The sequence below is a fragment of the Eschrichtius robustus genome, chromosome 15 (assembly GCF_028021215.1).
Source record: "Eschrichtius robustus isolate mEscRob2 chromosome 15, mEscRob2.pri, whole genome shotgun sequence".
Lineage (NCBI taxonomy): Eukaryota > Metazoa > Chordata > Mammalia > Artiodactyla > Eschrichtiidae > Eschrichtius > Eschrichtius robustus.
Genome location: NC_090838.1, coordinates 26,667,462 through 26,685,201, shown reverse-complemented (window position 1 = coordinate 26,685,201; position 17,740 = coordinate 26,667,462). Strand labels below are relative to the sequence as shown.

The following is a 17,740-nucleotide window of genomic DNA, read 5'->3' as shown; positions in this document are numbered from 1 at the left end:
GCGCAGCGGTTGAGAATCTGCCTGCCAATGCAGGGGACACAGGTTCAAACCTTGGTGTGGGAGGATCCCACATGCCGTGGAGCAACTAGGCCCGTAAGCCACAACTACTGAGCCTGCGCGTCTGGAGCCTGTGCTCCGCAACAAGAGAGGCCGCGATAGTGAGAGGCCCGCGCACCGCGATGAAGAGTGGCCCCCGTTTGCCGCAACTAGAGAGAGCCCTTGCACAGAAACAAGGACCCAACACAGCCAAAAATAAATAAATAAATAAATAAATAAATAAGCTCATTTGCAAAAAACCTAGGAATAAACCTACCTAAGGAGACAAAAGACCTGTATGCAGAAAACTATAAGACACTGATGAAAGAAATTAAAGATGATACAAACATATGGAGAGATATACCATGGCCTTGGATTGGAAGAATCAACATTGTGAAAATGAGTATACTACCCAAAGCAATCTACAGATTCAATGCAATCCTTATCAAACTACCAATGGCATTTTCACAGAACTAGAACAAAAAATTTCACAATTTGTATGGAAACACAGAAGACCCTGAATAGCCAAAGCAATCTTGAGAAAGAAAAACAGAGCTGCAGGAATCAGGCTCCCTGACTTCAGACTATACTACAAAGCTACAGTAATCAAGACAGTATGGTACTGGCACAAAAACAGAAATAGAGATCAATGGAACAGGATAGAAAGCCCAGAGATAAACCCACGTACATATGGTCACCTTATTTTTGATAAAGGAGGCAAGAATATACAATGGAGAAAAGACAGCCTCTTCAATAAGTGGTGCTGGGAAAACTGGACAGCTACATGTAAAAGAATGAAATTAGAACACTTGCTAACACCATACACAAAAATAAATTCACAATGGATGAAGACCTAAATGTAAGGCCAGACACTATAAAACTCTTAGAGGAAAACATAGGCAGAACACTCTATGATATAAATCACAGCAAGATCCTTTTTGACCCACCTCCTAGAGAAACGGAAATAAAAACAAAAATAAACAAATGGGACCTAATGAAACTTCAAAGCTTTTGCACAGCAAAGGAAACCATAAACAAGACAAAAAGACAGCCCTCAGAATGGAAGAAAATATTTGCAAATGAAACAACTGACAAAGGACTAATCTCCAAAATTTACAAGCAGCTCAATATCAAAAAAACAAACAACCTAATCCAAAACTGGGCAGGAGACCTAAATAGACATTTCTCCAAAGAAGATATACAGATTGCCAACAAACACATAAACGAATGTTCAACATCACTAATCATTAGAGAAATGCAAATCAAAACTACAGTGAGGTATCACCTCACACCAGTGGCCATCATCAGAATGGCCATCATCAAAAAATCTACAAACAGTAAATGCTGGAGAGGGTGTGGAGAAAAGGGAACCCTCTTGCACTGTTGGTGGGAATGTAAATTGATACAGCCACTATGGAGAACAGTATGGAGGTCCCTTAAAAAACTAAAAATAGAACTACCATATGACCCAGCAATCCCACTACTGGGCGTATACCCTGAGAAAACCATAATTCAAGAAGAGTCATGTACCAGAATGTTCGCTGCAGGCCTATTTACAATAGCCAGGACATGGAAGCAACCTAAGTGTCCATCAACAGACGAATGGATAAAGAAGATGTGGCACATATATACAATGGATATTACTCAGCCATAAAAAGAAACAAAATTGAGTTATTTGTAGTGAGGTGAATGGACCTAGAGTGTGTCATACAGAGTGAAGTAAGTCAGAAAGAGAAAAACAAACACCGTATCCTAACACATATATGGAATCTAAAAAAAAAAAAAAGAAAGAAAAAGGTTATGAAGAACCTATGGACAGGACAGGAATAAAGACGCAGACACAGAGAATGAACTCGAGGACACGGGGAGGGGGAAGGGTAAGCTGGGACGAAGTGAGAGAGTGGCATGGACTTATATATACTACCAAATGTAAAATAGATAGCTAGTGGGAAGCAGCCGCATAGCACAGGGAGATCAGCTCGGTGCTTTGTGACCACCTAGAGGGGTGGGATAGGGAGGATGGGAGGGAGACGCAACAGGGAGGAGATATGGCGATATATGTATATGTATAGGTGCTTCACTTTGTTATACAGCAGAAATTAACCCAACATTGTAATGCAATTATACTCTAGTAAAGATGTTTAAAAAAAAAACTGTGTTGGCTTGCAGAAACTACCACACCGTTGTAAAGCAATTATACTCCAATAAAGACGTTTAAAAAAAAACTTGTTGGCTTAAACTCTCTCTAGTTACAGGTATTTATGTGGGCAAATATATAAAAAGAAAGGTAAGCAAGTATGAGATCATATTTTGTCTTGTAACTTTGAGCAACAAGTTCTGTGATAGGAGATAAAAAGCAAAATGAGTAACAAATTCAAGCAAAAGAAAATAAGCACTCTCTTCTTAAGTCAAAGTTTTGTCATCATACTTTCAAAAATCTGCCACAGCTATCTTTATTAACTGCGTAATCCTACTTGGAGCCAGGGGTAGTAGCTATTATAATCTTTGAAAGTAAACTGTTTATCTGTGAGCAATGAACTGTCCACCGTGAGCGATGAACAGATGCCGGCGCTTCCCAAGAGAAAGGATGCCCCTCAACCGCCTTACACAGTTAAAGAGGTAACTAATCTCTTCGTGGAAAACTCTGACATTCACCTTCCTTTACGTGGCACCCAAAAGCTTAGTTAATTTGTCTCAGATGAAAACGCTGCACAGACAGGTAGACTCCTAACACCAAACTGAGTCATAAAAATGACTAAGGAAACGTTAGGACTTTTCCCCACACAGCTGCTTTGCAGTGCTGTGCTATGAATCAGACAAGGTATCTGAAGAACACTCCCACACACACGTTCATTTATTTAGCAGTTTATAAAACAGTCATCAAAGAGGGTATTCAAGAAACCTAGACGAAAAGCATCCAAATTCATGAAAATGTGGTTAGTGACCCAGATACCACTCTTCATGTAAACAATATAAGCAAATAGTAAAGAATAATATGACTCCAAACCGACAGTGTTAAGCTTTGGGAAACTCACTCCATGTGTTTCCAATTGAAATTTTTAAACTGGAACTCCATTAGAACTTGATGGAAAAGTTACTCATACTAAACTCACACTAAAAAATATGTTTTTTTACCTCCTCTATACTTTGTCTCCATATGATCTGATAAAAACAGTCATCACTGGGTTGAAATCTGAAAATTAAATGTGAGCTCTAGAAGCACTTCAGGCTGGCAGAACACCCAGAGATCATGATAATACCCAGTAGACCTGAAGAGATTGTAAGCTAATTGGCCTGAAACCTCTGCAAACTGCGTAGATACAGAATATCGGTGGGCACGATAAGCATCCGATCAAGAAAGCAGCTCCCAAAATGGTAAAATGCAGGACTTACACTTGGTTATTACTATTCTTGCTTGGAAATTAACAATAGCTAACACTTAACCTACTGCTAGGTAAATGGTTTTTAACAAGGGTTCCCACATTTTCATTTTGCACTGAGCCCTGCAGATTATGTAGCCAATTTGGTCCTGTTATGACCATTCAAACCCTTAGATCCAGCAAGACCTAAAGCCAGCATCAACCTCAGGCCTCCCAGTTACCTGGCAATAAAGAGCCTCTTTTCCTTCGGCCAGTCTGTGTAACGTCCACTTACAACCACAGGGTCCTGCTTAACTCCGCCTCAGAGTCCGCCCTCTCTCGCACCACGCCCTGCAGACGCCCACTCCACTTGGCTCCAGCTGCCTCTGCATTATCCTCCAGTCAATCAATGTGCTCACCAACATCATCCTAAAAGTCCCAGCTGATCCCCTGCCCTGAGAGTCTAGACTTCCCTCAGAAATACAGATGAATCAAATTCAATCTTCTGTGTTTATAAGACTCAATTGTGCCAACAGGGTCTGAAAGATGTGAAAGATTCAATCACTCAAAAATATTTTTTGAGTATCTACCATGTACTAGGCACAAGAATAGAAAAGAAACCTTCTGGCACCTGCAACTGAGAGCAGAAAACACCCTCAGAAGGCTTCAAATTATCTGTGACCTTCCTTCAGGAACAGATGGGCAGAGAATCTTAAAGGTGTGGGAAAGGGAAAAAAACTGATCAAAAGCCAGATATGGAAGGGATGGAAAAGAGAACACTCTGGTCTTCCCTGCTGTTTCCAGAAGAAACCAAGAAGTGCCCCTGGAGGGTTACACAGGGCACCATCCACCCCTGAATGTCTGCATTCTCACCCCTCAACATCCCCAGACCTGCCTACAAGACCTCTGCCACCCCACTGGGGCCTGGAGCCTGGAGCCTAGAGGAGAAGAGAATTTGATTTCCATTCTCACATCCTGGCCCCGCAGGCCCACAAGCCAAGCCCACTCTACAGGTACACCTGAGTTAAAACAGGCCAGAGAAACTGCTCTCCTGTTTTTGAAAAACCATCAGGAAAGGAGATTTCATAAGATCACAAGATCAGAGAAGCCCTTCAAAGCCATGTGTTATACCACCAAGCTGAGTGATGAGAAACATCAGGAGAGATGAAGGGGAACCTGAAATGTATTCAGATCCAAAAAAAGAGGCTTGGCCAAAAGCACTTGTAATATCAGCAGTATTATGAGATGATCACTGGCAATAAAGCAGAAGCCGACAGTCTTGTGCTTGTTCAGGTACACACTGGAAAGAAGATACACGCTGGTCCTCTTTGTACTGACATATTTAGGGACTCAGAGCTGTGGGTGAGGCCATCCTGTTATGGACACCACCTTGTAGCATGGTAGGTACCTTCTGTAAACAGCATCCTTGGAAAGGGTCCTTAGAGGACCTCATTTGAGTGCCCTCAGCTAAAGGCTAAAAACATAACAAATGTAAGCTGCTGTCTTCATTACCCACAAGTCCCCCTCAATAAGAAAAAAAAAAAAAACTGGCTTAGAAGAAAATTATTCAGGACTATTTTGACCATCTGGCTTTATGATTCAGTGATCCAATATAGGACTTGAATGAAAGGGAAAGATTATCAGAGGATGCTTCAGAGCCCTTATGATTTGTAATTTTATTGTTCTTAAAATAAAATGTCATGCTGTCCACTTTGGCCATAGAGCTTACCCCTTTAATCTATGAGGGTGCCTTATTCATCTACTGCAATGGTATTCTTCCTCTTCAATAAAGATGTGTGGTTAAAGCAAATCCAAACCCTCCAAAAGTGAAAACCCCTTTTCCAGCCAAACTGTAAAGTCAGCACCATCCATTACCTGAACGAGAGGTTTTCCCACCAACAGACTCCCCAAGTCCAAATTCTCTCTATCCTCAAAAGCCATTTCAAACAATTTCTACTCTAATATTCCCCCAAGGGAGAGCAACGTCCTTCCCTCAAAGCCCCACTACTCCAGACTGGGAGCTACTTGAAGGTACAACCATGTTTTATTCATGTTTGCATTTCCAGTGCTGGGAAAGTGGATGACACATAAAATGTGATCACTAGGTGCTCGTTAGATGAATGAATGAGACTTGGGGCTGGGCTGCTCTTCCGGCATCTGCACATTCTTCCTTGTATCAATTTTCTAGTGGTACCTAACAAAGTATCACCATTTCAAAGGCTTAGAACAATACACATTCATTATCTCACAGTTTCTATAAGTGAGTAGTCTGGGCACAGATGAACCCAGTCCTCTGCTTCAGGACCTAGCTCTTCACAAGGCTATAATCAAGGTGTCAGTGGGGCTGCAGTCTCATCTGAGGCTCAAGTGGGGAAGAATCTACTTCCAAGACCATTCAGGTTTTTGGCAGACTTCATTTCCTTGTGTCTGTCAGACTGAGCACCCCAGGTTCATACTGGCTACCAGCTAGAGACAGCCCACAGCTTCCTGCCACATGGTCCTCTGCACAGGCAAGCCACAAGCCCAATAGGGCAGCATACTTTTTCCAAGCCAGCAGGAAGTCTCTCACTCCAGTTGGCTAAGATGGAGTCGTATATAACACAACAAAGTCAAAGAAATGACATTCCATCACCTTTCGCATATTCTATTGACTTGAAGCAAGTCACAGGTTCTTCTCACACTCAAGAGGAGGGAATTATACAAGGGTGTCACCCATCAGGGGTTACCTTAGGGTGTGTCTGCCACACTCCTAGTATTAGGATCATCTTGTCCTTTCCACTAGACTGTCAGCTCCACAGAGCAGGGTCTTCTTAGCCCATAACACAAGGCCTTCTATATAGTAGACAATTTATAAAAAGTTAAGTGAATTAAAATGAAAGGTTAAGCAAATGTAAGATATAGGCCTCTAAGGACATATACAGAGAGATAACTCAGCTATAAAAATGTTAACAGTTGTTTTTAAAAAAAAGTGTTTACCCATACTGAGACAGAAGGAGTGAAAACTAATTATTTTTTAAATTCATATTTTAAGCCATTCCTGAAATTTGGGTCTTTTCAAAATTTTAGCACCATTTTCTAGTATTATGGCCTTGTCTACATGATATTCAAACATTTGAATGTTTTATCAAAAGTAACATGTAGGTATTTGGAAATAACTACATGTTTGGGAAGAAAAGACAAAATATTTACTTTTAACCACATGTAACTATTACCACAGTAACTGATGATTTAAATAAGCTACCTTCCCCCCTCCAAAAAAAAACTTTCTACTTGGAGAAGAAATAAATATTTTTTAAAAACCTAATTTTTCTTCCATATGCAGATAAAGTGTTTTTGCATTCATTATTTTGCAGGGAAAAAAAAAAAGATATGTGATGGGGAAAAACAGTCCCTATTTCACAGGACAAGCAAAGCAACTCCTCATTCACTCTTTTTCTACAAAGGTTCCTAGTCTTATTATAGGCAATTCTTTTCCTAAATACACATCTCATAAAAGTGTGTGTCATTGCTGAAATTCTCAACTGGGCAGTTTCCAAAGATCTGATGCATTCCTCCAGTGACTTCCAGGAATGAGTCAGCAGGACCCCAAGGAATGGCCAAGCAACTCTGCCTTGTCCATTCTCCATCTGAACTTCCTCATCTTCACACAAGAAAGCTTTGTCCCTGGCCAATGCTGAGGGCATGTTCTGGACCACAGCTTGCTCTTCATTTCACTTCTAAACTATCTTGGAAACAAGTAACAGCACCTGCCTCCAAAACAAGATGTCACATTCACTCCTGTTCCTTTTATTTATTGTGTAATACCTTTCTCATCATTCCTTGCCTGCGACATCTTTTATTCCAGTATACCCACTTTAAACCCAGGGTCCTCAAGCTTCCATGTGGATTAGTCGGCTGGGTGCTTGTGAAAACGAGGGTCATGGGTCACCCCTGGAGGTTCCACTGTGGTAGGTCTGGGGTGGGGCCCCATAACCTGCATTTCTTTTTTTTTAATTGAAGTATACTCGATTTACAAGGTTGTGTTAGTTTCTGGTGTACAGCAAAGTTTTTCAGTATATGTGTGTGTGTGTGTGTGTGTGTGTATATATATATACACTATATATATATATGTATATATATATATATATTCCTTTTCATGTTCTTTTCCATTATGGTTTATTATAGGACATTAAATACAGTTCCCTGTGCTATATAGTAGAACCTTGTCATTTATCTATTGATATTTTATATATAGTGTTTGTATCTGCCAATCCCAAACTCCTAATTTATCCCTTCCCCACCCTCTTTCCTCTTTGGTAACCGTAAGTTTGTTTTCTATGTCTGTGAGTCTGTTTCTGTCTCATAAGTAAGTTCATTCCCACAACTTGCATTTCTTATACATCCCACAGGGGGTTGTGAGACAGAGGGGATCCACGCACCACACAAAGCTGATAACTGCAGCTCTGAAGAATATGAAGAAGTGATTTCAGCATTGTCCACAGTAAAGAACAGAACTAGGAAGGCCCAAAGGTACAAAACTCACGTTCACTGGATGGCAAAACGGCTTCTCCAAGTCTCCTCGGTCACCGTGCAGAACAGACTGTGTGTCAATGTGCACGGCTGCACCTGCTCAGGTCCAGAATTCCCACCTGAGACAAGGGAATCGCTCCATTCCGTTGGGAAGGGGAGAAAACACAAGCTTCTAGTCCCCAAGGCCTGGAGCCCAAAGGAGCCAATTTCCCTGTACTCCTTCTCCCCCTTGGGTGATCAAAGAGGGGTGCGCGGAGGGGACACAGAAAGGGAGGAGGAGATGGGTTTAGCGAGAGTAGTGGTTCCCAAACCACAGCTATAATGGCACCCCCTGGAGGGCATGTTAAAACACAGAGTGCTGGGCCCCAACCTCAGAGTTTCTGCTTCAGCGAGTCCAGGGTGGGGCCTGAGAATCTGCATTTCTAATGAGTTCCCAGGCGACGCTGCTGCCCCTGGTCCAGGGACCATGCTTTGAGAACCCCTAGGTCTATGAAGTGCCATTCAAGCAGTCTGTATTATAGGAAGGAATGGAGCAATTTTACCAGAGAAAGAGCCTCTAACACTCAATATTGAGCATTAAAAACTGTCACCCAGGGAGGTTTGCTGAAATATACATTCTCTCATAACAAAAGGAACAGCTTACTGACATAATCTCGGTAGCCACTGAGTTAAATGAATTTCAGCTGGTCTTTCCCTCAAAACAAATGTGACTTGTAATGCTTATTAATCAAGCAACTAAGGGTCTACTGTATACGCAGAACTGCTGGGTAGGCCAACTTCCCAAAGGATACAAAGTAAAACAAAAACAGGGTCCCTGCCTTTAATTTATCATCTGCATTATTTCACCTCCAATTGCTGAGAAATTTTGGACTAAAAACATAACCTTTTCACTATCACAATAAGAAAGAAACGGAGCTTTCTCAAAAGAAGAAATCTTCGTCTTTGCCTGCACTCTACTTTTAGGAGAATAAAGCAAATCACTCGTGCATGTGGACGGGGAATTAAAGTGGAGATTTAGGTATTTTTTGCTTATTTTCAAGCCAACTTCCAGGACGTGCCCCCAGAGACCATAAACGGGATGATCAATGTAAAGATGTGATACACAAGATCTGTGACCCCCAGAACTTACTGAAATACATTAAGCATTCTAATTTTCTTTTATATATATATATATTTTTTTTTTAATATTTATTTATTTATTTGGCTGCACCAGGTCTTAGTTGCGTCACGCTGCATCTTTGTCGCCGCGTGCGGGGATCTTTAGTTGCAGCATGTGGGCTCTTAGTTGCGGCATGCATGCGAGATCCAGTTCCCTGACCAGGGATCAAACCCAGGCCCCCTGCATTGGGAGTGCGGAGTCTTAACTGCTAGACCAACAGGGAAGTCCCAAGTACTCTGATTTTCAAGAAAAGAAATATACCAACACATTATAGAAAAAACATTTTCACCAACAATTGAAAAGTTTTCACAAAACAGCCAGAAAAACTTTATTAATAATATCACCTTATGTTTATAGGGCTCTTCTGTGAAGGATGTTCATGAACCTCATTTTATTTGATCTTAACTGCAAAGGGTGGTATTAACCTCATTTACAATCAGGAACAAAATCTCCCAGCAGAGGCTACCTTTGCACCTATCTCGGGCTCACCCCACCAACAATAAGTTAGATGGGGTGGAGGCATTGAAGAAAACTTCAGAACAGAATTCAAATGTATTCCAAAAATTTTACACTCTTACTTTAACACATCCTAACTGCCCTCTGTCAATTTTCTACAAGCACAAGATTGGGATTTTTATGTTTAAAGTTTTTTAAAGGATTTAACGTTTTATTTTTTATTTAGTACCATGTGAAGATCCCCCCTAGTTTGCTTTTCAACACAGCAGTGACCAAAGACTTTTTTTTTTTTTTTATCCTCAAACTTCCATCCTAAGTCTTGGCCTCATGGCTCTGGTGAGAGTGTCACCTTCTGCCAGAGCTCAGCAGAGGCACAGAGGTCCAATCAGCATGGGGCTGGTCTGGCGATCTGGGTACAATGCAGGCAGTTAGACTGCAACAGTAATTTGTGTACGGCCTTGGGTACTTCACTATTCTATATGCGGCTTTCCTCATCAATAAAAATTAACAATAAAGGTGATTCAATTTTCTATTTAAAACGTTATTTTTCAATTAACATTCAGAAATCTGTTGCATGTCTTTACACTAACAATGAAATATCAGAAAGGGAAAGTAATAAAGCAATCCCTTTTAAAATCACATCCAAAAAAAAAAATACTTAGGAATAAACCTAAGTAGGTGAAAGACTTATACATTGAGAACAATGAAACATTGAATTGGAAGAATTAATACAGTTAAAATGGTCATACTGCCCAAAGCAATCTACAGATTTAATGTAATCCCTTATCAAATACCTATGACATTTTTCACAGAACTAGAAAAAATAATCCTAAAACTTATATGGAACCATGAAAGACCCAGAATTGCCAAAGTAATCCAGAAGAAAAAGAACAAAGCTGGAGGCATAACCCTCCCAGACTTCAGGCAATACTACAAAGCTATAGTAATCAAAACAGCACTGGCACAAAAACTGACATATGGATCAATGGAACAGAATAGAAAGCCCAGAAATAAAACCACACACGTACGGTCAATTAATCTTTGACAAAAGAGACAAGAATATACAATGAAGAAAAGACAGTCTCTTCAGCAAGTCGTGTTGGGAAAGCTGGACAGCTGCATGTAAATCAATGAAGTTAGAACATACCCTCACACCATACACAAAAATAAACTCAAAAGGGCTTAAAGACTTAAATATAAGACATGACACCATAAAACTCCTAGAAAAGAACATACCCAAAACATTCTCTGACATAAATCATAGCAATGTTTTCTTAGGTCAGTCTCCCAAGGCAATAGAAAGAAAGGCAAAAATAAACAAATGGGACCTAATCAAACTTATAAGCTTTTGCACAGCAAAGGAAACCATAAACAAAATGAAAAGACAACCTATGGAATGGGAGAAAATATTTGTAAACAATGTGACCAACAAGGGCTTAATTTCCAAGATGTACAAACAGCTCACACAACTCAATAACAAAAAGAACAACGACCCAATCAAAAAATAGGCAGAAGACCTAAATAGACATTTCTCCAAAGAAGACATACAGATGGCCAATAGGCACATGAAAAGATGTTCAACATCACTAATTATTAGAGAAATGCAAATCAAAACAACAATGAGGTATTACCGCACACCAGTTAGAATGGGCATCATCAGAAAATCTACAAATAACAAATGCTGGAGAGGGTGTGGAGAAAACACCTACACTGTCGGTGGGAATGTAAATTGGTGCAGCCACTATGGAAAACAGTATGGAGGTTTCTTTAAAAACCAAACATAGAGTTGTCATGTGATCCAGCAATCCCACTCCTGGCCATATATCTAGGGAAAACTATAATTTGAAAAGATACATGAACCCCAATGTTTATAGCAACACTATTTACAATAGCCAAGACATGGAAACAACCTAAATGTCCATCAACGGATGAATGGATAAAGAAGATGTGGCATATATATACAATGGAATACTACTCAGCCATAAAAAAGAATGAAATAATGCCATTTGCAGCAACATGGATGGACCTAGAGATTGTCATACTAAGTGAAGTAAGTCCACTTACTTACTTCCACTTTATACATGGAATCTAAAATATGATACAAATGAACTTATTTACAAAACAGAAACAGACTCACAGACATAGAAAAGTAGTGCTGATAAATACCAAATCCTGTATTGTGTTTATTCCTTAATAATAAAATCTACTTGCATTTGTAAGTCCCCTATTTATGGCTTTCCACAGCCTACAAGACCTGACTGGGGATCCAGCCCTGTCTCCCTTATCAGCTATTACTCTAGCCTACACTAAGAACCCCACAAAACTCACTTCTGGGTCCCTGTACAGGGCTAGGCCTATTCCCACCCCAGGGCCTTTGTGCTAGCTGTTCTCTTGTCCAAAAAGGCTCTTCCACCAGACCCCTTCATATCACACAGGTCTCATAAACCACTTCCTTACAGTGACCTTTCCTTACTCCATCCCCCTTCCCCCGGCCCCCAACACTCTATCCTCTTGCCCTGTTTTATTTTCTTCATAGAAAATAAAACCTTAACACCTTCTGTGTGCCAGTACCTAGCACACAGGGACTCAGTGAATGTACAACAAATGAATTCATTCATTCATTTAATCATTCATTCATTCCTTCCTTCCATAAAAGTCTATGTGCTTACTAGGTACCGAGGATAAAAAGATGGTTAAGGTATTGATCACTACCCTCACAGACAGAGCTCACATCAAGCCGGGAAGCACACATCCACCAGTGCACACACACAACAGTGATACAATGTGAAAAATGTGTAAAATAGATAGCTAGTGGGAACCCGCTGTATAGCACAGGAAGCTCAGCTTGGTGCTCTGTGGTGACCTAGATGGGTGGGATTCGGTTGGGGGGTAGGATTCGGTTGGGGGGTGGGGGTAGGTCCAAGAGGGAGGAGATATATGTATCCATATGGCTGATTCACTTCGTCGTACAGCACAAACTAACACAACATTGTGAAGCAATTATACCCCAATTAAAAACAAAAAAAAGTTAAGACGGAAGAGGATTTGTATGCCCAATATTCACAAGAATGACTTGAATTAGGTTGGGTGATGAATGGCCCTATCCCCATTCATTTCATTCAGCTTGAAAAAAAAAATCTGAGGAGTTAATTAATTGATCTGCTTGAAACTTCACAGCTAATGGCAGAGACAAAAGCACTCCCACTCTTGAACCAATGTAGCAAATGATTCATCAAGGTGAGGTGGTACCTCTTAGCCGACTTAAATGGCTTTTACAATGAAACATGTTGAAGATGCTAATTGTTAACTGCCCACTTGATATGGTGTTAAATGTAACACATATGGGTGAAAGGATAGAGATTCTACTTTTATTTTATAGTTACAATAATAAACTGAAGTTCCTGCAAGATTGAAAGGGAGATTGGAATTGTTTGGTAATCCTATAAGAAATACAAACATTTTAAAGTCTACAAAGACAAAGGATCCTTATTATTATATTTTCCTTATTTTATGATCCTCTTTTCCTCCAGTGGCTTTTTGCTGGTTACATCTTCTTTCCCCTGTGAAGATTCTCCCTTAATTCATTACCAAAGTATACCTCTGAAGGTTCCCCTCTAACCATTCAGTTCTCACCTTTAAATAACTGATGAGTAAATTGACCACATAAACTTCAGTTAAAAACACCTTCCTCCAGGGACTTCCCTGGTGGTGCAGTGGTTAAGAATCCACCTGCCAATGAAGGGGACACGGGTTCGAGCCCTGGTGTGGGAAGATCCCACATGCCGTGGAACAACTAAGCCCGTGTGTCACAACTACCGAGCCTGTGCTCTAGAGCCCGCGAGCCACAACTACTGAGCCCAAGTGCCACAACTACTGAAGCCCACGCGCCTAGAGCCCGTGCTCCGCAACAAAGACACTGCAATGAGAAGCCCACGCCCCGCTCACCACAACTAGAGAAAGCCCGCGTGCAGCAACGAAGACCCAATGCAGCCAAAAATAAATAAATAAATAAAACAAATTAAAAAAAAAAAAACCTTCCTCCAATTTGTCTTCCCATCCACTGACCAAACTCATCCTTCCTCTGGTCCAGCAGAACCAAGAGCATGTATTAAAAAACCAGCCCATCCATCTCCTAATTTACAAAACACGACATTTCGCAAACTGTTTACTTAGGTGCATGCCAACAATATTACTCAAATGTAGTGGAGTGAAAAAACCACAGGGAATAGTGTAGTTGGCCAAGAGCAGCACTTGGGGATCTAAAATTACAGGGAAAATCATACAACATTCATTTTACTTAGTCCCAAATCTCTATCAGATGATGTTTAGCAGGAAGATTCTAAAATTGGCAGTGAGAAAGGAAAAGCTGTCTTAAAGTTTGGGCCATGCCAGGGTAGCCTTCAGAGAAGGAGGAGGAAATGGAATAAGGTGGTGTGTCCTTGAAAAGCTGTCATAATAAGCAGTGTCTGTCGGGCAAGGGATAAGCACACAGAAAAAATAGTAGAAAGAAAACCAAAGGAGAATTATTGCCCAAAGGTGAGAGGAAACAAAAAAGGAAGTAGAATACTTTATGTAGCATTTAGAGGATAGTATTTACAACACAGCAAAATCAGAGATGCTGGTTCAATTCAATTCTACTCGATTCAGTTAGCATTTGTACTATGGCAAGGAACGGAGCCTGGGTACTTAAAATGACACAAAGAAAATCCTGCAGGACTTCCCTGGTGGCACAGTGGTTAAGAATCCGCCTGCCGATGCACGGACCAACACAGGTTGGATCCCTGGTCTGGGAAGATCCCACATCCCACGGACAAATAAGCCCATGTACCACAACTACTGAAGCCCACGCGCCCTAGAGCCCGTGCTCCGCAACGCAGAGTAGCCTCCGCTCTCCGCAACTAGAGAAAGCCTGTGTGCAGCAATGAAGACCCAACGCAGCCAAAAATAGATACATAAATAAATTTATTTTTTAAAAGTGTTCTTAAAAAAAAAGAAAGATGGGGCTTCCCTGGTGGCGCAGTGGGTGGGAATCTGCCTGCCAATGCAGGGGACGCGGGTTCGATCCCTGGCCCGGGAGGATTCCCACATGCTGCAGAGCGGCTGGGTCCGTGTGCCACAACTACTGAGCCTGCGCTGTAGAGCCCGTGCTCTGCAGCAAGAGAGGCCACGACAGTGAGAAGCCCACGCACCACTCACTGCAACTAGAGAAAGCCCGCGCACAGAACAAAGACCCAACACAGCCAAAAATAAAACCAAATAAATAAATAAATTTATAAAAAAAAAAAAAAGAAAGAAAATGCCGCTCCCCAGGAGCTCCATGTTGATGGGGAGGCAGATGCCCCTCTACCCTGGGCCAGCCACAAAGTAAGAGTGAAAACAGAGCGCTCCCAGAGAGGGGAAGAGAGAGCCATGATTTTCACCAGGGGATCTGAGAAACACCAAGAGGGGTGTGTAAAAAGCTGAGGCGCCCAGGAGGGAGAGGGTCTAAGCAAGCAAACAGGAACCCCTGAGAGCTCACATTTGTCAAATACTGTTGTGCGGGGGGCAGGGGGGGCAGCTGCTCTCCAAGAACTCTTTGTATATTACTTCATGCGGTCCCCCAACAAGCCTCTGAATGATGGCACAAACCATCATCACACCTGTCCTGTGAATGGGGTAACTTAGCCTTGCCCCAGCTCTCACAGTCCAAGGTCACATAGTGAGGATGTGTTGACAAAGTGTTAACATCAAGTTAGGTGCCTTGTATTCTAACTCCAGAGACTGAACTTCTAACCATGGACCTATACTGCCTCTAGTTCAGGGCAAGCAAAACTGAGGCCTAGTAAGGAGAGAGAGAAAGAGGAGGAAGGCAAGAAAGGCGGGTCAGGTGGGACGGTAACAGGTAGCATCTCCTTCTTGTAACCACATTGTCTTGGGTCTAAATGACACCATGCACACAGATTCTTGGTGCCCAATGGACTCTGCTTACATGAAATGTTCAATCCTTAATAATAAGCTAGGCAAATTAACAGGTGCACGTGAGCTTATACAAATACAGCTCTGATGTACTTTTCCGTAAGTACCAAAACAACCAGTTTGTGTCACACCAACAAATTATGTACTATTTTCTCTCCCCTAGGAAGATAGGAAACATCATCAGTAAAACATGCAGCTAGAGCAAGATAACCCTGGTGGTGCAGTGGTTAAGAATCCACCTGCCAGTGCAAGGGACACGGGTTCGATCCCTGGTCCCAGAAGATCCCACATGCCACGGAGCAACTAAGCCCATGCGCCACAACTACCGAGCCTGTGCTCTAGAGTACGCGCACCGCAACTACTGAGCCCACGCACTGCAACTACTGAGCCCGCGTGCCACAACTACTGAAGCCCGCGCGCCCAGAGCCCATGCTTCACCAACAACAGAAGCCACCGCAATGAGAAGCCTGTGCACCGCCATGAAGAGTAGCCCCCGCTCGCCACAACTAGAGAAAGCCCGTGTACAGCAATGAAGATCCAACACAGCCAAAAAAAAAAAAGAGCAAGATAAGACCATAGTTTCTCCCTTATCTGTAAATTATTGTGCTTAATTATCATATCAGGGTGGTTTTAAAAACATGAGCCTGATGAGCAGCTGCTGGATATATTATTTTCTGCATTTTTGTGTATTTAAAATATTTTATAATTAAAAATAAAATATTTAGTGGAAAAAGCACCCAGTGTGTTCCGAAGTGTTTCAACCTTTTTTAAACCCACTTTATTTAACCACCTATGTATCATTAACAATTTTGCAAGTGTCCAACTCTTATAAAATTACATGTATTTATCATTCAACTAACTAAAGAAAAACTGGGTGTAATAACCCTGTATGCAGCCATCTTTGTACGTACTATTTAAGACTGACCTAAAGCAATGTTTAGAGGGCTCCCGCCTTGACAAGTTTCTAAATTGCTAAGTGTTAGGCTTGGCCTTCAGATTCCCACACAAAGTGTCATAAATATTGCCCAGGACAGGGTTCCTTCTGGATCATTGTTTCTCAAAAGGTGGGCCACCTCCATCAGCATCACCTGATGTGCTTATTAAATAAAAATCCCAGAGACTCTGATTCAAGAAAGCAGTTTAACAAACTCCTCCAGGGACCAGCTGCACATTCATGTTTAAGACGCACCATAGAATCTCTTTAAAGCAGACCAAGTGGAAATGGCCAGAGGTATAACCAAAATCACCAGTGGCCAATTCCTCACATTTTCTGCTCCCTGAAGCAGCCAGAGCTCCTGAATTAGGGAAGAAGCCGCATTAGATCCACAGTCACAGACTATGTGGGAGGAGTGCAACTGAGCCTCTGCCCACCCACCCTGGGGTCATTGCTAGGGAATCCCTGACTGCCTCAGGGGTGGCCCAGCTCTGAGTAGCCCACTTCTCAAGCCCACATGCAGAGCATCTATGGCCTTCTATTATGAGTTGAATGGCTCCCCCCACAAAGAAAGCTATGTTGGAGCCCTGATCCCTGGTACCTTAGTTTGTGACCTTATTTGGAGATAGGGTCCTTACAGAGATAATCAAGTTAAAAATGAGGTCATTAGGGTGAGCTCTAATCTGATATGACTGGTGTCTTTATAAAAAGGGGAAATTTGGACACAAAGATAGACATGCATAGAGGGGAAATGAGGTGAAGAAACACAAGGAGAAGACAGCCTTCTGCTAGCCAGGGAGAGAGGCCTGGAACAGATCTTCCCTCACAAGGAACCAACCCTCTCGACACCCTGATTTTGGACTTCTAGCCTCCAGAACTCTGAGACAATACATTTCTGTTGTTCTAAGTCACCCAGTTTGCGGTACTTTGTTACAGGCTTGGGAAATCACACAGTGAATTTAGGCAGTGAAAGCCAATCCAAAGCAGGGCTGTCAGGAGAGTCGAAGACCAAGACCTCAGGAGAGGTGCTGCCACACTGGACGTCCAGGAAGCCTAGGGCAGTAGAAAGAACAATAAACCAAGAGCCACAGAGCTGGGGTGGGGTCTGAGCCCTGCCCCCTATTTAAAAAGGGGGTAATAAATCATGGCTGCCTGGTCCACACTCCCAGGGTGTGAAGGTCAAGAAAATGCTCTCCAGTGCTGGCTTCTGCAGCACATATACTAATATTGGAAAGATACAGAGAAGATCAGCATGACCCCTGTACAAGGATGACATGCAAATTCGTGAAGCATTCCTTTTTTTTTTTTTTTTAAAGTAAAAGAAAGAAAGAG

At 41.9% G+C, this 17,740-nt stretch overlaps 1 protein-coding gene and 1 non-coding gene across 5 annotated transcripts in view; one reads left to right on the top strand and one right to left on the bottom strand.

Moving 5' to 3' along the window:
• The window catches only part of LTBP1 (latent transforming growth factor beta binding protein 1), a 419,491-nt gene that overhangs the window by 393,766 nt on the left and 7,985 nt on the right, over positions 1-17,740 (bottom strand). The gene's annotated exons all lie outside the window — the stretch shown is intronic.
• Positions 17,606-17,712, top strand: LOC137778207 (U6 spliceosomal RNA). Its single transcript, XR_011076787.1, has one exon. It is a non-coding gene; the product is annotated as a U6 spliceosomal RNA (small nuclear RNA).